Source organism: Lampris incognitus, chromosome 15 (genome assembly GCF_029633865.1).
Source record: "Lampris incognitus isolate fLamInc1 chromosome 15, fLamInc1.hap2, whole genome shotgun sequence".
Taxonomy (NCBI): domain Eukaryota; kingdom Metazoa; phylum Chordata; class Actinopteri; order Lampriformes; family Lampridae; genus Lampris; species Lampris incognitus.
The window spans coordinates 46,102,456-46,128,128 of NC_079225.1; the positions used below are offsets into that span (position 1 = coordinate 46,102,456).

At 46.3% G+C, this 25,673-nt stretch overlaps 1 protein-coding gene across 2 annotated transcripts in view; it reads right to left on the minus strand.

Moving 5' to 3' along the window:
* The window catches only part of LOC130125561 (filamin-A-interacting protein 1), a 102,590-nt gene that overhangs the window by 48,496 nt on the left and 28,421 nt on the right, over nt 1–25,673 (minus strand). For both annotated transcript variants that reach the window (XM_056295161.1, XM_056295162.1), the window contains exon 2: nt 11,853–12,136. The gene's annotated coding sequence lies outside the window, so the exon portion shown is untranslated. The remainder of the gene's footprint in view (nt 1–11,852; nt 12,137–25,673) is intronic.

Consider the following 25,673-nt stretch of genomic DNA (forward strand, 5'->3'; position numbering starts at 1 on the left):
GGACCACCACGCTACCCAGACGCCCCCCTGCAGCAGTGTTGACGGGGATTTGAACCAGCAACCTCTGTTAGTCTGTAGCTTTCAGTGTGGAGTGTTCTCTGGTTCGTGTGAGAGGTCTAATCAGCAGCGAGTCCTCCACAACGCTGATGTCACAACCACACACACACACATCTGTCTGACGGAACGAGCATGATGTCACTTCCTTTATAACCCTAGCCAACGCGAGGGGAGGAGGGACATGTGTGTGTGTGTGTGTCAGTGAGTGTTAAAGAGCGGGAAGGGGGAATGAAATGGGTCGAGTCGAAGTAGAAAGAAATGAGAAAGGAAGAGAGAGAAAAAACAACAGCTAGAGGTGAGGCAGAGGGAGGGAACGGGAGAGAGATGAAAAGGAAATGAGAAAGAGGAAGAGAGAAGAGACAGGTAAATATAAAAAGCAGAGAAAGAGAGAGAGATAGGAAAAGGGAACGAGGAGACAGAGGTGAGGAAGAGGAGAGAGCAAGAGAAAGAGGTAAAACATGAGCGAGTGAAAGAGCGAGAGAGGTGAACGGAAATAAGAGAGAGGGAGGAAGTGAAAAGCGAAGAGGAGGAGATAAATATGTGAGGCGGAGAGGAAGGAGAGACAGTAAGTGGATGTGATGACCCAGCAGGCAGAGACGGCCATGAGTCACGGTCTCTCGTGCCGTCCTGCAGCCTGGAGGACGAGGATACGACAACATTTAACTTGTATGATGAAACACACTGCGGTTCTTCTTTCCACCGCCTGGCTCAGGGGCACAGGCAGGAGTATTAACCCCAACATACATGTCTTTGGACTGTGGGAGGAAACCGGAGCACGCAGAGGAAACCCACGCAGACACGGGGAGAACATGCAGACTGCACACAGAGAGGACCTGGGACGGCCTGGGGTTCGAACTCAGGACCTTCTTGCTGTGAGGCAACAGTGCTGATCGCTGGGCCACCGTGCTGCCTCCCATTATATCATCGTATTACCAGAACCACAATCCCACAGCACATCTAATCTCAGATCACCATATGTCCACCTTAAATCCACCTTAAATCCACATCATGTGACATGACGCGATATCTGGATGTAATGTGTGCCCAGATATCACATGACTGTACCCCCCCCTGATACTAACATGTAGAACTGGGGTGACATTAAGCAGGTAGTTAAAGGTGCCATGTGGGGGCATCCAGGTAGTGCGGTGGTCTATTCTGTTGCCTACCAACACGGGGATCGCCGGTTCGAATCCCCGTGTTACCTCCGGCTTGGTCTGGTGTCCCTCCAGACACAACTGACTGTGTCTTCGGGTGGGAAGCCGGATGTGGGTATGTGTCCTGGTCGCTGCACTAGTGCCTCCTCTGGTTGGTCGGGGCGCCTGTTCAGGGGGGAGGGGTAACTGGGGGGAATAGCGTGATCCTCCCACGTGCTACATCCCCCTGGTGAAACTCCTCACTGTCAGGTGAAAAGAAGCAGCTGGTGACTCCACATGTATGGGAGGAGGCATGTGGTAGTCTGCAGCCCTTCCCGGAGCAGCAGAGGGGGTGGAGCAGCGACCGGGACGGCTCGGAAGAGTGGGCTAATTGGCCGGGTACAATTGGGGAGAAAAAGGGCGAAAAATCCAAAAAAAAAAGGAAGGTGGAGATGGACCTTCTCTGTAGCAGCCCCTCAGCTCTGTAGTAGGTAATAGCAGCAGTGGTTAATAGCAGTAGTGGTTAATAGCAGTAGTGGTTAATAGCAGCAGTGGTTAATAGCAGCAGTGGTTAATAGCAGTAGTGGTTAATAGCAGCAGTGGTTAATAGCAGCAGTGGTTAATAGCAGCGGTGGTTAATAGCAGTAGTGGTTAATAGCAGCAGTGGTTAATAGCAGTAGTGGTTAATAGCAGCAGTGGTTAATAGCAGTAGTGGTTAATAGCAGCAGTGATTAATAGCAGCAGTGGTTAATAGCAGTAGTGGTTAATAGCAGCAGGGGTTAATAGCAGCAGTGGTTAATAGCAGCAGTGGTTAATAGCAGTAGTGGTTAATAGCAGCAGGGGTTAATAGCAGTAGTGGTTAATAGCAGCAGTGGTTAATAGCAGTAGTGGTTAATAGCAGCAGGGGTTAATAGCAGTAGTGGTTAATAGCAGCAGTGGTTAATAGCAGCAGTGGTTAATAGCAGTAGTGGTTAATAGCAGCAGTGGTTAATAGCAGCAGTGGTTAATAGCAGCAGTGGTTAATAGCAGTAGTGGTTAATAGCAGTAGTGGTTAATAGCAGCAGTGGTTAATAGCAGTAGTGGTTAATAGCAGCAGTGGTTAATAGCAGCAGTGGTTAATAGCAGCAGTGGTTAATAGCAGTAGTGGTTAATAGCAGCAGTGGTTAATAGCAGCAGTGGTTAATAGCAGCAGTAGTTAATAGCAGCAGTGGTTAATAGCAGTAGTGGTTAATAGCAGCAGTGGTTAATAGCAGCAGTGGTTAATAGCAGCAGTGGTTAATAGCAGCAGTAGTTAATAGCAGCAGTGGTTAATAGCAGTAGTGGTTAATAGCAGCAGTGGTTAATAGCAGCAGTAGTTAATAGCAGCAGTGGTTAATAGCAGCAGTGGTTAATAGCAGCAGTGGTTAATAGCAGCAGTAGTTAATAGCAGCAGTGGTTAATAGCAGTAGTGGTTAATAGCAGTAGGGGTTAATAGCAGTAGTGGTTAATAGCAGCAGTGGTTAATAGCAGCAGGGGTTAATAGCAGTAGGGGTTAATAGCAGTAGTGGTTAATAGCAGTAGTGGTTAACAGCAGTAGTGGTTAATAGCAGTAGTGGTTAATAGCAGCAGTGGTTAATAGCAGTAGTGGTATCTTATGGTACAAAGTTAAACAAAGAAAACGACTCGACTTCAGTCAGCATTTACATCCAAGCCAAGCTCGCTGCGAGAATGCAAAATATTCGGAAAACCTCCATTATCCATGATACGGAAAGACCAGGTTTCATGAAGGTGAAAGATCTGGTTCCTCACTCATCCATTTACTCGTTTGTTCATTCATTCATTCATTGTCCACATTCGCTTGACCCAGCTCACGATCAAGCAGCGCTCGAGACCGTCTGTCACACATACGGACGAGTCTCAGATTCGTCCAGTCTGCTTGTGTTTGGACGGAGGAAGGAAACGGACATGAACGCCATGAGAAAGTACGAACTTCTTGTTTTGAGGGAACAGTCCGAAACAGTGGTGTCAGGTCAAAGAACAAGTTTGAAACCTTGGCACACTAATTGTGAAAAATAATATTACTATGTTCTTTCTTTAACTTTTTAAACGTCTGCATCTAAATTTGTCTTGGTTTGATGGCTGATGGAGCTGGCGCCGGATCGGCTGGGACTGCTTGGTCTGCTGCGTCCTGTGGGCCCATGGACCACGACCCTGTTTGGAGCTGTGCCTGAAGAGGTGACGCCGAGGGCGGTCTGACAGGACACGGAAGCGGGGCAGGCTAAGCTAACTGCTAGCCCATACAGACCGGTGGTTCCGATCACACCGGGGGCGGTCTGGCGGCGGCCTCGCCTGGCCTTGACTGTGTTTTGGTGTGGTCGTGTGGAGTGCAGGGAGGGAGGTGTGTCGAGGGTGTCTGGCTGGGAGAGATGACGCTGGTTCGGCTGAGGGAGCTTGGTCTGCTGCGTCCGTTGGGCCCAAGCACCACAGCCCTGACTGCAGCTGCACCCGAAGAGGAAATGCCGAGGGCGGTCCGACAGGACGTGGAAGCGGGGCAGGCTAAGCTAACTGCTAGCCCATGCAGACCGGCAGTTCCGACAGTCATCCTGGCTGGTGTTCGTTCTCCTGGACAGTGATTTTTTTTCTTTGTTAGTTTAGATATGTGTGTTAGTTTGGATATATGTGTTAGTTTGGATATGTGCGTTCTTGTAGTTTGTGGATGTGCTTTTGTCTTTGTGTTGCCCTGCTGTGGGAAACCATGTTTCATTGAAATGAAATGACAAAGTTTTTCGGATTCTAGTTACACCTCAAGTACTGAGCTGATGGGGTATCCAGGGCGACTGGACACTTCTTCAACAGCAGGCTGACATTCATTCCCAAGTATGACAGCGTTCCTGATGTTTCCTGGACATTGCCGATATTCCCTGTCATCCATCATGACGTCATCTGTTGTTCTGCATGCCGTCAATGGATGAAATGAATGGACCCAATCAAAATGGAGTTCGTCTCCGTGGTGTCTGTTTTGTTGCCATGGGAACAGCAGCTGTTGTTATGACACTGAAAACAAGGGTAAACACACCCCTCCCCACATTTACACACACACACACCCACACACACACACAGACACACACACACTCAGAGATTACCGAGCTGGTTTAGCAGAATGATGTCATGCTTTGGTGTCTTATCACTTGGTTTTTGGAAGACATGTTGACACCGCGGTGAACTGACGGAGGGAGGAATGACACTTCATGACCGTTAATAACGGTGTGTCTGTGTCTCCGTGTGTGAGCGTGTCTGTTTTTTCCTCTGTTTGGCGACCATCATGTGTGTTTAGTGGGGATCTCTAATTTCCGTATCGTACCACTCCCTCAGTCTTCCTGTTTTGGACCCAGGGAAGATGAGCGGCGGTCACAGAGCCGCACGAACGGGAAATGATGTGACCGTCACAAAAGCCCGAGCGTTAACATGCGGGGATGTTTGGTAGGATGGTGTGGTGGTCATATAGAGGTCATATAGAGGTCACACTGAGGTCATCTAGAGGTCATCGGCTCACAGAAAGGCCACAGCGCCATTCATGACATAGCCGACTACCCTTACACAGCATTCTTTTTTGAGGGGGGATTCCCCCCCTTTTTTTTCTCCCCAATTGTATCCGGCCAATCACCCCACTTTTCTGAGCCGTCCCGGTCTCTGCTCCACCCCCTCTGCTGATCCAGGAGGGCTGCAGACTACCACATGCCTCCTCCCATACATGTGGAGTCACCAGCCGCTTCTTTTCACCTGACAGTGAGGAGTTTCACCAGGGGGACGTAGCGTGTGGGAGGATCACGCTATTCCCCCCAGTTCCCTCCCCCCCTCCGAACAGGCGCCCTGACCAACCAGAGGAGGCGCTAGTGTAGCGACCACGACACATACCAACACCCGGCGTCCCACCCGCAGACACGGCCAATTGTGTCTGTAGGGACGCCCGACCAAGCCGGCAGTAACACGGAGATTCGAACTGGCGATCCTCGTGTTGGTAGGCAACGGAATAGACTGCCACGCCACCCTGATGCCCTGTGGTCAGAGGGCATTAGCCAGACATATTATGATATTAACTACTATCCATCCATCCATTATCCAAGCCGCTTATCCTGCTCTCAGGGTCGCAGGGATGCTGGAGCCTATCCAAGCAGTCATTGGGCGGCAGGTGGGGAGACACCCTGGACAGGTCGCCAGGCCATCACAGGGCGCGCACACACACACACACACACACACACACACACACACACACACACACACACACTCCTACCTAGGTACAATCTAGTACGGGGAGTCACCTGACCTACATGTCTTTGGACTGTGGGAGGAAACCGGAGCCCCCGGAGAAAACCCACGTAGACATGGGGAGAACATGCAAACTGCACACAGAGGATGACCCGGGATGACCCCCAAGGTTGGACTACCCCGGGGCTCGAACCCAGGACCTTCTTGCTGTGAGGCAACCGCGGTAACCACTAACTAACCACTAGTTGATAATATTAACTTGTCACATTATATTAACTCATCATATTATGGTATTTGGTATTCATGTTATGTTTCAAGAAAGCCAAAATATTCCATGTTGCCCCTTTATGTAAGAGGTAAAAAGCCCAGACCAGCTGACACTGCAGATATTCAAACAATACAGAACTGATAGCTTGCTTTTTTCATGGTGCTTAATCTGTCATCTTTTTTAAGAGAAAAGCAGTGTTTTGGCCATAAACTCAAAATATTCCACTTCATGGATCCGTCCCAGTACAACATAGTCACAGACAAAGTTTCCACAAAGACGGTCCTTTTATGGTATCAACAACATGTGTGATGGAAACAGGGTTTCCTGGAGGGAAAGGCGTGTTTGCTGTCATCTGTCAGACAGCAGCTTCCCCACAGAACACAGAACACAGGACACAGGGTTTGGTCTTGTTGCAGAACACAGAGGGTTTGGTCATGTTGGTCATGTTGCAGAACATAGAGGGTTTGGTCATGTCGCTCATGTTGCAGAACATAGAGGGTTTGGTCATGTTGGAGAACACAGAGGGTTTGGTCATGTTGGTCATGTTGCAGAACACACAAGGTTTGGTCATGTCGGTGATGTTGCAGAACACACAAGGTTTGGTCATGCAGGTGATGTTGCAGAACACCGGGTTTGGTCATTTTGCAGAACAAAGGGTTTGGTCATGTTGGTCATGTTGCAGAACACAGAGGGTTTGGTCATGTTGGTCATGTTGCAGAACACACAAGGTTTGGTCATGTTGGTCATGTTGCAGAACACACAAGGTTTGGTCATGCAGGTGATGTTGCAGAACACAGGGTTTGGTCATGTTGGAGAACACAGAGGGTTTGGTCATGTCGGTCATGTTGCAGAACACACAAGGTTTGGTCATGTCGGTCATGTTGCAGAACACAGAAGGTTTGGTCATGTTGGTCATGTTGGAGAACACAGAGGGTTTGGTCATGTTGGTCATGTTGCAGAACACAGAGGATTTGGTCATGTTGCAGAACACAGAGGGTTTGGTCATGTCGGTCATGTTGCAGAACACAGAGGGTTTGGTCATGTTGCAGAACACAGGGTTTGGTCATGTTGGAGAACACAGAGGGTTTGGTCATGTTGGTCATGTTGCAGAACACAGAGGGTTTGGTCATGTTGGTCATGTTGCAGAACACAGAGGGTTTGGTCATGTTGGTCATGTTGCAGAACACAGAGGGTTTGGTCATGTCGGTCATGTTGCAGAACACAGAGGGTTTGGTCATGTTGCAGAACACAGGGTTTGGTCATGTTGGAGAACACAGAGGGTTTGGTCATGTTGGTCATGTTGCAGAACACAGAGGGTTTGGTCATGTTGGTCATGTTGCAGAACACAGAGGGTTTGGTCATGTTGGTCATGTTGCAGAACACAGAGGATTTGGTCCTGTTGCAGAACACAGGGTTTGGTCATGTTGGAGAACACAGAGGGTTTGGTCATGTTGGTCATGTTGCAGAACACAGAGGGTTTGGTCATGTTGGAGAACACAGAGGGTTTGGTCATGTTGGTCATGTTGCAGAACACAGAGGGTTTGGTCATGTTGGTCATGTTGCAGAACACAGAGGGTTTGGTCATGTTGGTCATGCTGCAGAACACAGAGGGTTTGGTCATGTTGGTCATGTTGCAGAACACAGAGGGTTTGGTCATGTTGGTCATGTTGGTCATGTTGGAGAACACAGAGGGTTTGGTCATGTTGGTCATGTTGCAGAACACAGAGGGTTTGGTCATGTTGGTCATGTTGGAGAACACAGAGGGTTTGGTCATGTTGGTCATGTTGCAGAACACAGAGGGTTTGGTCATGTTGGAGAACACAGAGGGTTTGGTCATGTTGGTCATGTTGCAGAACACAGAGGGTTTGGTCATGTTGGTCATGTTGCAGAACACAGAAGGTTTGGTCATGTTGGTCATGTTGCAGAACACAGAGGGTTTGGTCATGTTGGTCATGTTGCAGAACACAGAGGGTTTGGTCATGTTGGTCATGTTGCAGAACACAGGGTTTGGTCATGTTGCAGAACACAGAGGGTTTGGTCATATTGGTCATGTTGCAGAACACAGAGGGTTTGGTCATGTTGGTCATGTTGCAGAACACAGAGGGTTTGGTCATGTTGCAGAACACACAAGCTTTGGTCATGTTGCAGAACACACAAGGTTTGGTCATGTTGCAGAACACACAAGGTTTGGTCATGTTGCAGAACAAACAAGGTTTGGTCATGTTGCAGAACACAGAGGGTTTGGTCATGTTGCAGAACACACAAGGTTTGGTCATGTTGCAGAACACACAAGGTTTGGTCATGTTGCAGAACACACAAGGTTTGGTCATGTTGCAGAACACACAAGGTTTGGTCATGTTGCAGAACACACAAGGTTGGGTCATGTTGCAGAACACAGAGGATTTGGTCATGTTGCAGAACACACAAGGTTTGGTCATGTTGCAGAACACAGAGCGTTTGGTCATGTTGCAGAACACACAAGGTTTGGTCATGTTGCAGAACACACAAGGTTTGGTCATGTTGCAGAACACACAAGGTTTGGTCATGTTGCAGAACACACAAGGTTGGGTCATGTTGCAGAACACACAAGGTTTGGTCATGTTGCAGAACACAGAGGGTTTGGTCATGCTGGTCATGTTGCAGAACACAGAGGATTTGGTCATGTTGCAGAACACAGAGGGTTTGGTCATGTCGGTCATGTTGCAGAACACACAAGGTTTGGTCATGTTGCAGAACACAGAGGGTTTGGTCATGTTGGTCATGTTGCAGAACACAGAGGGTTTGGTCATGTTGGTCATGTTGCAGAACACAGAGGATTTGGTCATGTTGCAGAACACAGAGGGTTTGGTCATGTCGGTCATGTTGCAGAACACAGAGGATTTGGTCATGTTGCAGAACTCAGAGGATTTGGTCATGTTGCAGAACACAGAGGGTTTGGTCATGCTGGTCATGTTGCAGAACACAGAGGGTTTGGTCATGTCGGTCATGTTGCAGGTGGCAGGCAGACGGCAGCGTGCTTTAGAGATGTTACACTGCCAAAACACATCCTGAAAAAACGTCATCTGAGCAAGACACAGCAAAGTCTGCATGTGTACTGGATAACGATGTTCATATTCGTAGGTACAAACTGGAACAGTGTCCTCTTACAGACATTAGTGGATACTCCTTTTGACTGCGTCGTAATGCAAATGTTATTGTGTTCTTCATTCTGAGCTTTCCATCCAGTCACACACACGCACAGCTATTAATAGCAATGAACTTAAATGAAGTTGGCTTTCAGCATCATAAGCAGCTAATGTGTTGCATGAAGTACCACCAGGCTCACATGTTGTGCTGGCACAGATCTGAAATACGGCATCCTGCAAACGGTGGTGACCCGTCTCTCTCCCCACCCCATCCTGCCCGACCCACTTCTGTTTTGAGACAAAACTAAAACTGTCAAAAACAAGGGTTTATGACAGTTTTAGTTTTGTTAGATAGAAAAGATGATATCCATTTCACATTAGAAATTGGTATTTGGGAGGATTTTCAAAATATCAGTCTTGTCAGATGTAGGTGTTGATGTTCACAATACTGAGAGCCAACTATAAGTGATCATTCATGTTTGGTTTTGCATCTATCTATCTATCTATCTATCTATCTATCTATCTATCTATCTATCTATCTATCTATCTATCTATCTATCTATCTATCTATCTATCTATCTATCTATCTATCTATGCATCCATCCATCCATCCATCCATCCATCCATCTCTGTATGATGCTGTGATTGAAATCAGCTCATTGTAAATGTTCATCATGTTATCAGTTGGACTAGCTGGGTTGTAAAACTGCTGCTGTTTTACAATGAGCAGGTCCACTTGGTGCCTTGCTCAAGGGGACCTCAATGGCAGTTTTCCATTAAAAAAAAGTCCACTTGTCACTTTCTTTTCCCTTCCACATCTTTTCTGACAGTCTTTTGACTTCAAACAGCCAACTGTCCTAAATAATGTGCTCAAGGGCACTTCTCCCACCAAACCAAGAGTTTCACACTGACAACCTTCCGACTAGATGCTGCACTCTCTAATGTTTAGACAGAAACATAGTAGGTTAAATAAAGGCCATAAAACATCTCATCTCATCTCATCATCAGCCGCTTCTCCGGGGTCGGGTCGCGGTGGCAGCAAGCTAAGTAGGGCACTCCAGACATCCCTCTCCCCAGCAACGCCCTCCAGCTCCTCCTGGGGGATCCCAAGGAGTTCCCAGGCCAGATTGGACATGTAGTCCCTCCAGCGAGTTCTGGGTCTACCCCGGGGTCTCCTCCCAGTTTGGTCGTGCCCGGAAAACCTCCAAAGGAAGGTGCCCAGGAGGCATCCTGATCAGATGCCTGAACCACCTCAACTGGCTCCTTTTGATGCGAAGGAGCAGCGGCTCTACTCCGAGCTCCCTCCGGATGTCTGAGCTCCTAACCCTATCTCTAAGGCTGAGCCCAGACCCCCTACAGAAGAAACTCATTTCAGCCGCTTGTATCACCCTTTCGGTCACTACCCAAAGCTCATGACCATAGGTGAGGGTTGGAACGAAGACTGACTGGTAAATTGAGAGCTTTGCCTTCCTGCTCAGCTCCTTCTTCACAACAACGGTCCGGTACAACATCCACATTACTGCTGATGCTGCACCAATCCTCCTGTCAATCTCCCGCTCCATCCTACCCTCACTCGTGAACAAGACCCTGAGATACTTGAACTCCTTCACTTGAGGCAACAACTCATCCCCAACCTGGAGGGAGCAATCCACCATTTTCCAGTAGAGAACCACGGCCTCAGACTTGGAGGTGCTGACTCTCATCCCGCCTATTTCACACTCAGCTGCAAACCGCCCCAGTGTGCGCTGGAGGTCGCGTTCTGACGAAGTCAACAAAACCACATCATCTGCGAAGAGCAGAGATGCAGTTCTGAGGTTCCCAAAACGGACACACTCCTCACCCCGTGGACCCACCAACCGCGGGGATGAGCACTGGGGTAGGGTGCAATGCAGACTGGCAGCCATAAAACAGCCTCTTATGAATAACGTCATCATGGATATTATCTCTGCACCCATCTCTGTCTGAATCCTGCAGCTCACCCAGACAGACAGAGGGAGAGCACTTAAGTAGTCTTGTAAAAAAAATCTATTAAATTAATGTCTGTTAATGTACGGTTTCCTGAAACAAGCTTTTACTGGCTATGTCTCATACTTCACTGAGTCATTGTGTGTGCGTGTGTGTGTGTGTGTGTGTGTGTGTGTGTGTGTGTGTGTGTGTGTGTGTGTGCATGCGTGCATGTATCTCACACTGGTTCATTCATGAGTCAGTATCAATACCCATAATGTCAGTTGGGTGTACCCCTTCCTTCCAGGAAAGCTATATCATACCACGGAATCAAAAATCTCCCTTCATTTATGGAACAAATACACAGCGAAGCATTTCTTGTCGTACTTGTCAGGTCCGTTTAAATGTGACTGATTAAGAGTTGGCTGTCAACGCAGAGGCGTGTCACAAAGCACTTTTCAGCTCTTAACACATGAAATTACACATTATTGGAAGAAATGACTGAGAATTGAAGTTGGTTTGAAGTGACATTTCAGACTGAGCCATACTGGACACGCACACCGAGCATGTTATTCCAGCCTCAGGAAATGATTCTGGCCACACGACAAGGCTTACGAAGACCAGCAACATGTGCTAACGTTCTCTGTGCTCCCACATCGAATCCAAACATCTCACTGACCTACTGAAGCTAAAGAGCCATCTGAAGGAAGTTAAACAGCAGCTGACGAAGAGGAGGGATACTTATGGACAGTTTATAACGACATCAAAACACGAGAGCAAAGTAAACGAGGGGGATTTGACTTGCGGACAAAGCATCGGTGGACAGAAACCCTCCAACAATAAGCGGTGGTCTGAAAACCTCCAAAACGCTCCACACGTTAAACAGTTAATGACTTCACAGCTCACCTGACGGCGACACACCTGCTGAGAAGTTGTTTTAACAGCTCCATATTTCTCTCACGGTGACGGTTTGGAATTACAATCGACCACGTCCCTTTCACCACGACTCTGTTCTCATATCAGTGGGTGTCGGTTACGGCTTGAGAGGAGAGACCGGTTATGGTGGTGTTCCCTTACCTGACGTCTGCAGTCCCTAGTCGTGACCGGTATCTCCTCGCTGGTCACCGTCTCTCTCCGACAGCCCGGCCGACTTCAGTGTGCCCGAATTTGCTTCGGCAGGTCAAACGGCATCACCGCCACAAGTTTTCCGGAAATATCCTCTTTCCTGATAGAGTTCTCTTTCATTTCCAAGCCCTTTTCATTCGTTTGTGTGTCTATCCATAAGATCACATGTTCTCAAAGTCCACAGCATATTCACAGAGCGCAGTCCTCTCCCCAAGCCTGACCGAGTCTTCCTCGCACTGGGCAGACGAGAGAGAGAGAGAGAGAGAGAGAGAGAGAGAGAGAGAGAGAGAGAGAGAGAGAGAGAGAGAGAGAGAGAGAGAGAGAGAGAGAGAGCACAGATTAGGAATGACAGTCTCCTGGCTCCTCTTTCACTTCCAAGATCAGCGTGTAAAAGAAATCAGTTGTTGGTTCAACCCCAGGATGCCCCGATGACTTCAGGAGGAGGAGGAGGAGGAGGAGAAAAGTCTTCGTCACAGGGGCCCCTGTTCCGCTCCACGCTCTCTTTCTGTGGCCGGACAGAAGAGTCCAAAGTGGTGTTGGAGTCTGATCTATATTTAACCTCTGGTCTCTGTTGGCTGGAACCAGCTGAACAGACTGAGGGCCCCCCCCCTCCACACACACACACACACACACATACCCCACCCACAACAGCTGACCTCCCCCCACTCACCCACAATCTACATGTAGTTCAGTTTAGTTTAGTTGTTAATTTTAACTGACAATATCTTGTATTAGCTTAATTTGGGTTGCTTTAGTTCATCTTATTTCATATCAGCTCAGTTTGCTTTAGTTTATAGTTAATTTAGTATAGTTTAGTTTTAAGAGGGGCGGCATTGTGGCGCAGTGGTTAGCGCAGTTGCCTCACAGCAAGAAGGTCCTGGGTTCGAGCCCCGGGGTAGTCCAACCTTGGGGATCAACCCAGGTTGTCCTCTGTGTGGAGTTTGCATGTTCTCCCCGTGTCTGCGTGGGTGTCCTCCGGGGGGCGCCGGTTTCCGCCCACAGACCAAAGACATGTAGGTCAGGTGAATTGGCCATACTAAATTGTCCCTAGCTATGAATGTGTATGTGTGTGTGTGTGTGTGTGTGTGTCAGCCCTATGATGGCCTGGCAGCGTGTCCAGGGTGTCTCCCCCGCCTGCCGCCCAATAACTGCTGAGATAGGCTCCAGCATCCCCGCGACCCTGAGTGCAGGATAAGCGGTTTGGATAACGGATGAATAGTTTTAAGAGCACCTAAACTCTATACCATTCTGTAAGTGTTGGTCTGAGCTTGGTACCAAATGATGTTAGCATAGCAGGATAAACACAGCAGCAGATTTAAATGAGACACCAAAATTACAATTTAATCCATCCAAAAGTATACAGTGATCAATGGTGTCAAAGGCTGCACTGAGGTCCAGTAGTAGAAGCACAGAAGTGGAATCAGAGTCGATCGCCAGTAGAAGATCATTAACCACTCTGGTCGGAGAAAGTGAGAAACGACAAAGTGAGGGCAGCTATAAACAGGATGAAAAGTGGAAAGGTGGGGGGCGTGGCCGGGACGTCGAGGATGTAGGACACGTTTCTCTATTGCTCCTGAGTTAGTGACCAAATTTATATATTTAATCTCGCTAAATCGTGCATGTCTTTGGTGATCAAGCGTCTAAAGAGTCCTTTAAACGATTCACACTATATTTGAGGACTTTGAAGGTGAAATGACATCTAATCGACCGAAAACGGAGTCTGCAAGAGCAGGCCGCAATAAGCCTGCGCCCTCTCCTGAATCTGATCCGCTCCCAACATCGGGTGCTACAGCTAGTGCTGACAGCATGACAGTACTGACCGCGGAAATGCTACAATCCATGATGGGCTCCCTCAAAACCGATATTTTCGGTAAGATTGACACTTCAGCTACCACTCTCAGATCAGAGATGATACTGGTCAAAGACGAGCTTAAAAGATCTATCGAGAGGATCCAGAATAAACTCGACGCACATGGAGTCGTTTTATCAGAGCTGGAGCGCAGTGCTACAGATCACAGCACTCGGATTACCGAGCTAGAGGCGAACGTCGGCTCACTAACAACTAGGGTGACATACCTGGACAACAGATGCGAGGACCTGGAAGGTAGAATGCGGAGGAACAACATCCGTCTTCTGGGAATACCGGAGGGAGTGGAGGGCCCGCGACCGACAGAATTCGTAGCCGGGCTGCTTCAGGAGCTGCTCGGCCTGGATGAGAAGCCGCTGCTAGACCGGGCACATCGCACCCTGCGGAGCCGACCCCGGGAGGGTGAACCTCCGCGACCATTTGTCATCAGGGTGCATTTCTTTCACGTCCGGAACGACATGCTGAAGAGATCTGGAGATGCGTCTCCTCTCCTCTACAAGGGCAGAAGAGTCTCGATATTTCCGGACTACATAACACCACGGCTGTGGCCAAGAAGCGGGCTAGCTTCGGAGATGTTAAGCGCCAGCTGCGCGCCTGTCCCGGCGTGAAATATGGTCTCATCTACCCTGCGGTTCTGAGACTGACCCTGCCGGACAGCTCCACACACAGGTTTGAGGACCCGGCTGTTGCGGCCGATTTCATCAAAAACAGGGTGAAAAAAGCTGTCATGCCACCGCCGGGTCTGTAGCTCAAAATATCAGTTGGCTGGTCTGGTTAGCAGGCTAGTTAGCGGGCTGGCTGGTAGGCAGATTAGCTAGTGAAGTTGGTCTTGCAGTGCTCATTGTTGACATTTGAACGCAGCTGTTTTTTTATTTTCAGTACATGTTGGAGAGTGAAGCTAGCCTTGCAGTGCTCATTGTTGACACTTGAATGTAGTGGGTTTTTTATTTTTATTTTCAATACATGTTGATGAGTATACAGCGGACTACTCACATATAATGTGGAGATATATTTTATTCCACTTACATTACTGCCTACTATTTGTGTCATTCTCATTTCATTTTGTTTTGATCTGAGCTGCCTGCACAGCCAGTATTTGGTTGTTTACATGGTTGAAGTTCAATTTTGCCACTTTATAGATTTTGTACCTCTCTTAACTGAGTTAGTTTTCCTCGGGTCCTAATGTTATTGGAGACCGACTTATGCACATTTGCTTTATTCTAGTTCAATGGTCACAAATCTCAGGTAGCTAAGAGTAAGCTAGCTAAGTTGGTATGCGTTGCTCTAAAGGTTTTTTGTATTTAGGGGTTTGCTTGCATCTCAGTTGGGGAGATGCTTCGGCAAGAGGGATTTTGTGGGAGGGTTTTTTTCCTTCTGTATTTGTGTTTTGTTTTCTTGTGTTTTGTCACTTGTTTTTGTTTTTTGAATTTGCACTATTGAGGCCAGCCAAAATATTTAATTTGCATTATGCCTTGTCCTTAACATGTACTCTCTCTGTTAAGACATGACTCAGCCTGACGTAGCTCATCCTGCTGGAGGGAATGGTTTTAATTTTCTCACTTGGAATTGTAGGGGCATTAACAACCCAGTTAAACGCAGTAAGGTTCTCCACCACCTCCATCAGTTGAAAGCTCACATTATCTTCCTCCAAGAAACTCATCTCAAGGTACCACAACACTCAATACTTAGGTGCAGATGGGTGGGTCAGGTGTTCCATTCCTCATTTCAGAGTAGGTCAAGAGGGGTGGCTATCTTACTTCACAAATCAGTACCTTTTACATGTTCTAATGTGATAGCTGATCCCAATGGTAGATATGTAATTGTCAGTGGTAGGTTATTCGATACGAAGGTGGTTCTTGTTAATGTTTATGGTCCTAATTGGGACAATGGGGATTTTTTCAAATCGGTTTTCTCCACACTCCCTGATATGTCCTCCCATATGCTGATCATAGGCGGTGACTTTAACTGCTGGTTGGACCCACATTTAGATCGATCCTCCACTAAATCTACTACTTCATCAACCTCAGCTGGGGTTGTCCATACCTTTATGTCTGATTTCGCTGTTTCAGACCCTTGGAGAACATTTAATCCATCTGGGAGGGCATACTCTTTTTTCTCTTCGGTACACCACACTTTTACGCGCATAGACTACTTCCTTGTAGATGATAGACTTCTCCATTCCATATCTTCGTGCTTATATAATCCAATTGTGGTTTCGGACCATGCCCCTGTCACTATGGGAGTAGTCTTTCAAACAGCTAATAATCAGAGACCGCCTTGGCGGCTTAACACTCAATTACTCAGTAACGAAAATTTTATTAACTTTGCTTCGGCCCAAATTGACTTTTTTATGGATACAAATAGAACCCCAGGTATCTCTGCGTCTACCCTATGGGAAACTTTGAAAGCTTATCTTAGAGGTGAAATTATTTCCTACACCACATATGAGAACAAACTTAAAAAAGATAAATTGTCCATGCTAACACGCCGCATTGCCCAATTAGATAACGCATATTCCGTTTCACCATCTCCAGATATTTATAAGGAGCGCTTAACTTTGCAAGCAGAATTTGACACTTTGCTAACAGATCAAGTTACTGAGCTGCTTGTCAAGTCTAGGAGCACCTACTATGAACAGGGAGACAAAGCCAGTAAGTTATTAGCACACAAGTTGCGTCAAGTTTCATCATCACATCAAATTCCCAAAATTCATACATCATCCGGAATATCATTAGACCCTAGGGAGATAAATGATGAGTTCAGAAGTTTCTACCAGTCTCTATATACTTCTGAAAGTGATGCTGATTTATCAGAATTTGATGACTTCTTCCACTCCCTTGATGTACCTTTAGTCAACCAGGATTTGGTTAAAGAATTAGAACAACCAATCACTGTTGAAGAACTGTCTAGAGCTGTCAAATCCCTTCAATCCGGGAGAAGCCCAGGGCCTGACGGTTACTCGACAGAGTTTTATAAAAAGCTTCTCCCCAAAATAGCCCCTATTCTAATTGAAATGTATAATGAAGCATTTGTTAATGGTATTCTTCCACAGACTCTCACTCAAGCGACTATCTGTTTAATTCTTAAAAATAATAAAGACCCTCTTGAATGTGCATCATATCGTCCAATTAGCCTGTTAAATGTTGACTATAAGATTTTAGCCAAACTTCTGGCAACACGCCTGGAAACAGTTCTCCCATCGATTATCTCTCCTGATCAAACAGGATTTATTAGAAATAGACATTCATTCTTCAATCTTAGGCGACTATTTAATATCATGTACAATTCCTCTGACACCAACACCTCGGAGGCCATTATATCCCTGGATGCGGAGAAGGCGTTTGACAGGGTGGAGTGGAAGTACCTTTTCTATACACTAAATAAATTCGGCTTTGGTTCAAAATTCACTACTTGGGTAAGACTTCTGTATGCGTCCCCCCAAGCCTCTGTCAGGACTAATAACACTCAGTCAGGCTGTTTCCCTCTGCAACGGTCAACACGCCAGGGTTGCCCTCTAAGCCCTTTATTGTTTGTTCTCACCATAGAACCCCTTGCAATAGCACTTCGTTCCAACCCTCTTATCAAAGGTATAGTTAGATACGGACATGAGCACAAGGTGTCTTTATATGCAGATGACTTATTGCTATACACATCTAATCTTTCTGTTTCTGTTCCTGCTGCCCTTGCTACTATTACATCCTTTGGTCATTTATCAGGGTATAAACTGAATCTCAGTAAAAGCGAATTGATGCCGCTTAATGTGACTGCGGAAAAATTCCCATTACATACCTTGCCATTCAAAGTTGCTCATAGTTGTTTCACTTATCTTGGTGTACAGGTCACGAGTCGATTTGAAAACCTTTTTCGGGCCAACTTTTCCTCGCTTTTAACCCGCACTAAGGATGATTTTGAACGCTGGTCAGTGATGCACCTCTCTTTAGTAGCGAGAATTAATTCTGTTAAAATGAACACACTCCCTAAATTTTTATATCTCTTTCAGTGCCTACCGATTTTTCTTCCCAACACATTTTTCAAAAAAATAGACGGCCTAATTCTACCTTTCATATGGGATAAGAAGACTCCTAGGATACGAAAACAGCTCTTGCAGAGACCCAAGTCAGACGGAGGTATGGCGCTACCAGATTTTAGATTTTATTATTGGGCGGCTAATCTTAGGGTCATTCAGTTCTGGTTGCGAGGTGGAGAGATGTCCCCGTCCCCAATTTGGTTAAAGATGGAAGCTGCTTCGTCTGTACCGGCATCATTGTCTTCCCTCGCTCACTCCTCCATTACAGGCCCTTATTCCTCTTTCACCAAGAATGTGTGTGTCAAAACAACATTGAGGATCTGGAATCAATTTAGACGCCATTTTGGGTTTCAGACAACCTCTCTTTCTGCTCCGATGGCCTCGAACCCTGCTTTTGCCCCATCTATGGTTGATAGTGCTTTCTCAATATGGTCTAGTCTTGGTATAAAAAGGTTTAAAGATCTCTACATTGACAATACATTTAGTACGTTTGAGCAACTAGCAGTTAAATTTGGTCTTCCCAGGCATCATTTTTTTAGATTTTTACAGATCCGGAGTTACGTCCGCAATTTGGATCCTCATTTCCCCACCCTTCCTGGTGAAACACAGTTTGACACCTTTCTTACCCCGCTTCCCACTCTGAAAGGTACCTTGTCAATAATTTATAGACAAATTTGTTCTTTAAGAATTGCCTCACTTAATGACATTAAATCCTCATGGGAGGAGGAACTGGGGGAGGGAATATCTGATGGGCTGTGGGAGAGGGCACTCGGAAGGGTACATACCTCTTCGGTCTGCGCCCGACATGGTCTCATTCAATGCAAAATCATTCATAGGGCTCATTGGACCAAAGCGAGACTAGCGAAAATTTACAAAGACATAAATCCTAACTGTGTGAGGTGTAACCAGTCTCCTGCTAACCATGTGCACATGTTTTGGTGTTGCTCATCTCTTGATGGTTTTTGGAAAGATATTTTTAGCACACTTTCAGAAGTATGTGACACACAGATCAAGCCAGACCCTTTTATTGCGCTATTTGGGGTGCCCTCGCCCACATTGCAACTGACCAATATTAATAAGGATTTTATTGCCTTTGTTACCCTGTTGGCGAGACGATTGGTTTTGCTTAGTTGGAAATCCTCTGTACCCCCTTCTCATGCTCTTTGGATTAAGTCTGTTTTAAATTGTATAAAGCTGGAAAAAATTAGGCACACACTCAAAGGGTCCCTAAACAAATTCTGGGCAATGTGGACCCCCTTCTTTTCTTATGTTAAGCGACTTCATTTCCCTGTTATTCCAGAGTGATGTGTGTGTATATATATATGCATATTTTTTCCTTTTTATTGATGTCCTTGTTGGATGGAGGTGGGGGCGTGGCAAGCTCCGGTGATGAAGGAGGTAGGGTGTATGTGTACATGATGTCTGTGAGGGACTGTGCTGGGTTGGCTGGCCTGCGGACAAGTGCATTGGAATATGTGTACTTGTATTTATTTAGTTATTTTTATTTATTTTTTTAATTATTTTAGTTAATTTGTTTTGATTTGATTTGATTTTTTTTCTCCTTTGAGGGTGTGTTTTTATTCCTCATTGTATTCTGGTGTGTTAGTGTATTGTTGGATGTGTTTTGTGTTCATGCTGTACAACTTACGAGGACAATTATTTTGTAAATGTTGATTATGCGGAAAATTCAATAAACAAAGTTATAAAAAAAAAAAAAAAGTGGAAAGGTGGTTGATCCAGATGACATACCTGTGGGGGCATGGAGATGTTTAGGAGAGATGGCAGTGGGGTTTTTAACTAGATTGTTTAACACAATCTTGGAAAGTGAGAGGAGGCCTGAGGAGTGGAGAAGAAGCATACTGGTACCGATCTTCAAGAACAAGGGTGATGTGCAGAACTGTAACAACTACAGAGGTATAAAGTTGATCAGCCACAGCATGAAGATATGGGAAAGAGTAATAGAAGCTAGGTTAAGAGGAGAGGTGATGATCAGCAGCAGCAGTATGGTTTCATGCCATGAAAGAGCACCACAGATGTGATGTCTGCTTTGAGAATGTTGATGGAGAAGTATAGAGGAGGCCAGAAGGAGTTGCATTGTGTCTTTGTAGATTTAGAGAAAGCATACGACAGGGTGCCGAGAGAGGAGGTGTGGTATTGTATGAGGAAGTCGGGAGTTGCAGAGAAGTATGTAGGAGTGGTGCAGGATATGTATGAGGGCAGTGTGACAGTGGTGAGGTGTGGTTGGAATGACAGGTGGTTTCAAGGTGGAGGAGGGATTACATCAAGGATCGGCTCTGAGCCCTTTCTTGTTTGCAATGGTGATGGACAGGTTGACGGACGAGATCAGGCAGGAGTCTCCATGGACTATGATGTTCGCAGATGACATTTTGATCTGTAGTGAGAGGAGGATGCCGGTTGAGAAGAGCCTGGAGAGGTGGAGGTATGAACTGGAGAGAAGAGGAATGAAAGTCAGTAGGAGCAAGACGGAATACCTATGCGTGAGTGAGAGAGAGGACAGCGGATTGTTGAGGATACAAGGAGTAAAGGAATACTTGGGGTCAACTGTTCAAAGTAACGGGGAGTGCAGAAGAGAGGTGAAGAAGAGAGTGCAGGCAGGGTGGAGTGGGTGGAGAAGAGTGTCAGGAGTGATTTGTGACAGAAGGGTACAATCAAGAGTTAAATGGGAAGGTTTACAAGATGGTTGTGAGACCAGCTATGTTGTATGGTTTGGAGACAGTGGCACTGATGAAAAGACAGGAGGAGGAGCTGGAGGTGGTGGAGTTGAAGATGATAAGATTTTCACTGGGAGTGATGAAGAAGGACAGGATTAGGAACGAGTATATTAGAGGGACAGCTCAGGTTGGACGGTTTGGCGACAAAGCAAGAGAGACAAGATTGAGATGGCTTGGACATGTGTGGAGGAGAGATGCTGGGTATACTAGGAGAAGGACACTGAATATGGAGCTGCCAGGGAAGAGGAGAAGAGGAACACCAAAGAGGAGATTTATGGATGTGGTGAGGGAGGACATGCAAGTGGCTGGCATGAGAGGAAGATGCAGAGGACAGGAAGAGACGGAAATGGATGATCTGCTGTGGCGCCCCCCAACGGGAGCAGCCAAAAGTAGTAGTAGTAGTAGAAGTAGTATTAGATATGTTTGCTTGTTACCTCTCAGGCACTTATTTTTCAGACTAGAGAGTCGTCCACTTAGTTCTAGTTTTTTGTGAAGAGCCTTTCCTTTTTGCATGCCTTCCTCAGTATCTGCTCTTGGGTTAAACCAAACTAAAACATCACATCAGGGTATTTGTTTGCAGGTAAATCATCAGGGATGTTGTTTTAATGAGTCCTTTCACATACAGGTACATGGTCATTCTTGACATCTTCATATTTTCTATACATTTTGAGCTTATAGCTTTTACCCAATAGAGTTCTTTAAAGGCCACGAATGTTAAAAACCTATGAACAAGTTTAAAAAGGTGAGAGGAAGAGCGTCTGGTAAGAAAGAGGGACAAACTATTTCATCTGCTTCAAACAACACAGACAGGGACTTGGCATGGAAGATAACAGTAAAAGGCTTCTCGGTGCTTTAGGTAGGTCCTTTCCCTTCTGTATAACAAAAGGCGATGCACACTGCTTTGTCAGAAAGACTAATGGGATTGACTGCTGGCCTTTCGCCAGAGAAGCAGACTTATTTCAGATGCTGCTTTTACACCCGAGGATCATGCCACGCTTTACGAGTGGGGGAAACGGCGGCAGCGTTGGATGATTGCTTCTAAGCTCAGCTTGCTTGGTTGAGAATCAGCGCTGGTTTCAGATAGTCCATTAGGTTTTCCCTCCGGGAACTGAGGCGCTCATATTATCCCTCTGACTGGTGTAATGGGTGCAGCCCCTCACCAGAGCATCACTGAATAAACAACTGTACGTCACATTAGAAAGGAAATGGACTTTCACCACAGTAAGTAGTGACCATTGAATCCTACACACATTTTTTTTAATGTGTGTAGGATTCAATGCTCACTGCTTCCTGTGGTGAAAGTCCATTTTTTCCATTTAATCAGGAATCAGGAACACTTTGTCATTTCACTTCATGCACTTGCATACATGAAATGAAACGAAATGTCATTTCCCCCAGCCCACAGCAGTACAACACAACGACAAAAACACATCCAAAAACTACAAGAACACATACGCAAACTGACACACATATCCAAACTAAACAAAAAACACTGTCCAAGGAAATAAACGCCAGCCAGGATGACTGTCAGAAGTGCCGGTCTGCATGGGCTAACAGTTAGCTTAGCCTGCCCCACTTCCGCGTCCTGTCAGACTGCCCTCGGCGTTTCCTCCTTGGGTGCAGCTCCAGGGAGGGGCTGTGGTCCCCGGGCTCACCGGACAAAACAGACCAAGCTCTCCCAGCCAATCCAGCGCCAGCTCCCCCAGCCAGACACCCTCAACACACCTCCCTGCACTCCTCACGACGACACCAAAAACACCACAGTCAACGCCAGGTGAGGCCGCCGAAAGACCGCCCTCGGTGTTAACGGAACTGCCGGTCTGCATGGGCTAGCAATTAGCTTAACCTGCCCCGCTCTCTCAGCCAATCCAGTCCAAGCTCTTCCTGCCATCAAACGAAGACAAAACTTAGACACAGACATGGACAAAGACACTGCATGGATGGTACTGGTTGAGGCTGCCGCAAATGTGAATTCGCGCCGCCATCTTCCGACACTGGCACTGGATGAGGCCGCTGTAAATGCAAATTCGCACAGCCATCTAAGGTGTGGGAAGGTGATGTGTATCTCTCTCCTAAGCAGCATCAACGCTTTTGATACATTTTGTGGAATTTGTCATTTACTTCCAAAGAAGAAAGACTATTTCACACCGATGCAGAAAAACATGGCGGAATTTTTGTGTGATTTCACTCTTTGAAGAATACTTTCATAGTCAACCGAATACTTTTATCTCATAAAAAGTACCAATTTTAAGAGTTTACCTTTTTTCTAACAGTGGAAGTAAGTTAAGTTAAAATGGTTATCTCATTTCGAAGCTAGATTCCTCAAATGAACACAACTTCGCCTCCGTCCTCAAGGTCACTATCTCCATCCTGGTCAGGCAGCTGTTATGGGGTTTGTCCTTGCCTACATCTCATATCTCTTTTCCATCTGGTAGGCACTTTTGCGACAGGTTTTTCCACAGGCAGACTGTCACATGGAAGCAGGGGGTTCTTATGTACTTACACGACTTTTGCCTCCTCTCTCTGGTTTGAGCTCATAAACCGGGATGTCAGGATTCTTTTGACTCACCACTACATACTTAAGTCCCAGTGTGACTTAAGCTTGCCTGGCCCTCCTCTCTAAGGCAGGTTGCGGAACAGGACTCATTTACCAGGGTGCAGTGAAGCTCCATGGATCTTTTGATCATAATACTTTTTTCCTCTTAAAACTTCCATCTGAGCTTTTTTTTGAAGCAATTTCATACACCTCTTGCATCCATGCCTGCCAGTCTACCACATACTCGCTGTAGCTTTCTTGGTGCGCTTTTGCAGGCAGATTGAACAGAATATCTATGGGGAGCCGAGCCATGGAGTTCATCCAAAGAGCAGATAGTATGGGGAGAACCTGGTGGCCTCGCTCCGAGTACAATTGTAGGCATGCATGCACCACCTTTGCCAGTGAGTTTTTCCAGTCTGCCTTCTTTACATCAGTAAGCACTCTTAACATTGACAACAGAGTTCTATTAAAGCGCTCCACTTGCCCATTGCCTTGAGGATGATATGACGTAGTGTGGGAACCACACACGCCGTTGACCTTCTGGAGCTGGGAGATCATCTGATTCTCAAATTCCCTGCCCATGTCATGATGGATTTTTACCATGAAACCAAAGTTAAGAGCGAAGTTATCGGAGACCTTTTCCATCACTGTCTTTGCTGATTTGTTTGTTTGGGGTTTTTTTGTTGCAGACTTGCGCAAAGCGCGTGAAGTGATCCATCACCACTAGGATGTACTCATACCCATGCTTGCAGGTTTCAAGGTGCAGGAAATCCACTGATACAAGCTCAAATGGGTAAGTAGTGGTAATGGTGGTCAAGGGGACTCTGGTGATCATAGTAGGCTTCTACCTTTTCAAGCACTCACAGGCACATGTCACAAAATGCTCTACATCACTTTGCATTCAGGGCCAATAGAATCTATCTCTTATTAAGCTCAGAGTTCTTTCTATGCCCAAATGTGCCATGTCTGTGTGTAGTTCCCTGAAAACTGTGTCATGGTGCTCTTTGGGTAAGAGGAGTTGTTCTCTACCACCCGCCCTGATGTGTAGGACACCATCACTGTCGACATGCAACCTGCTCCATTGCTGCAGCAAAATTCTGACATCAGGTGATTCTGTCTTCAGGGCCTGCCCTGTGGAAAGGTGGTTGGTCACCTTGTATTCCAGCACACGTCCAAAAACTGGGTCTCACTCTTGACTCTGTCTGATTTCATTCAGTGAGACCGGCTTACTGTCGGGCAGTAGTATGGAGTCTCTAACCAGGTTGATGGCATCCAAACTGACTGTAGTGGCCAGATGAAGGGGACTCTCACTTTGCAACACTGCATTCACCACAGAGGTACTTATTACATCTTGCCTCACTTCCTCTGTGCACTGTGACATGAACTGTTTGATATCCAGGGTTAGCCAGGACAGGCCATCTCCATCTGTGTTTTGTTTGCCAGGCCGATACTTGACAGTGAAATTAAAATCGGCCAGTTCTCCCACCCATCAGTGACCTGTTGCATTTAATTTGCTGTTGTGAGGATGTATGTCAAGGGGTTGTTATCTGTATATACTACAAAGTGAGGGGCATAGTACAGATAATCTTGAAAATGTTCACAAACAGCCCATTTCATAGCCAGGAATTCTAGTTTACCAGATTATATGTTACAATTTTATTCAGGAGGTGTCAATGTCCTGGAGCCATACGCAATCACCTTCATCTTGCCTACCTGCCTCCCTTAGTGTCAGACACTCGGAGCTAATGGTCATTGGACTGGCCCTTCGACTTGTTTTACCCTGTTGGGTTTTGTTTGTGCGGTTTGTTTTGTGCTACGGTAGTGCAGTATAGATAGGGTGTTATGTGCACCATGCTTGTTGATATATTTTGTTCTTATTTCTATTTCTTATTTTATCTTTTATTTCTATTTGCTTCTGTTTTTCTTGTTTCTATTTGTGTCTATTTTCTTGTTATCTTGTATCTTGTATGTTGTTAGTTTTTAGTTTATTAGAGCGTGCCTGTGATAGAACCCACTTTCCCCTTGGGGATGAATAAAGCATTCTGATTCTTGTCTCTGATATAACACAGGCCCCTGGCCATCTTGTGAGGCATCACAAAGTAAAATGAATGGCTCTGAAACATCAGGATAGCCTAGGATGGGTGGCTGTGTTAAGCAGTCAATCGGTGTGTTCAGAGTGTGTTGGTGACTATGACTCCAGTTAATGGGTGTGTTTGGTGGTAGGTGTACCCCGTTTTGTACTGATCTGTTTCACTTTCGCCTTTGGTGCAGGAGAAGGTTGGGTCTTGTCTGGAGGTGAGGCCAAGAGCTGATACGAAGGTTTGGCCACTCTCGAGTCATTAGAAATGTAAGTTCTGTAGTAGGAGAGGAACCCAAGGACTCTACTTAGTTCTTCCACTGTAGATAGTATTCTGTTCTTCAGAGCTTGAATTGGAGCTATCTCGGCCGGATCCATTGTACATTCCTCCTCGGAAACAATCCGTCCTAAGAAATGCACATTCTGCTTGAAGACCTCACATTTCTGTGGGGTGAGTTTGACACCGTGTTTTTGGTACCTCTGCAGGACATCTCTAAAGTGCACCACATGGCTGTCAAAGGTGGGGGATTGGAT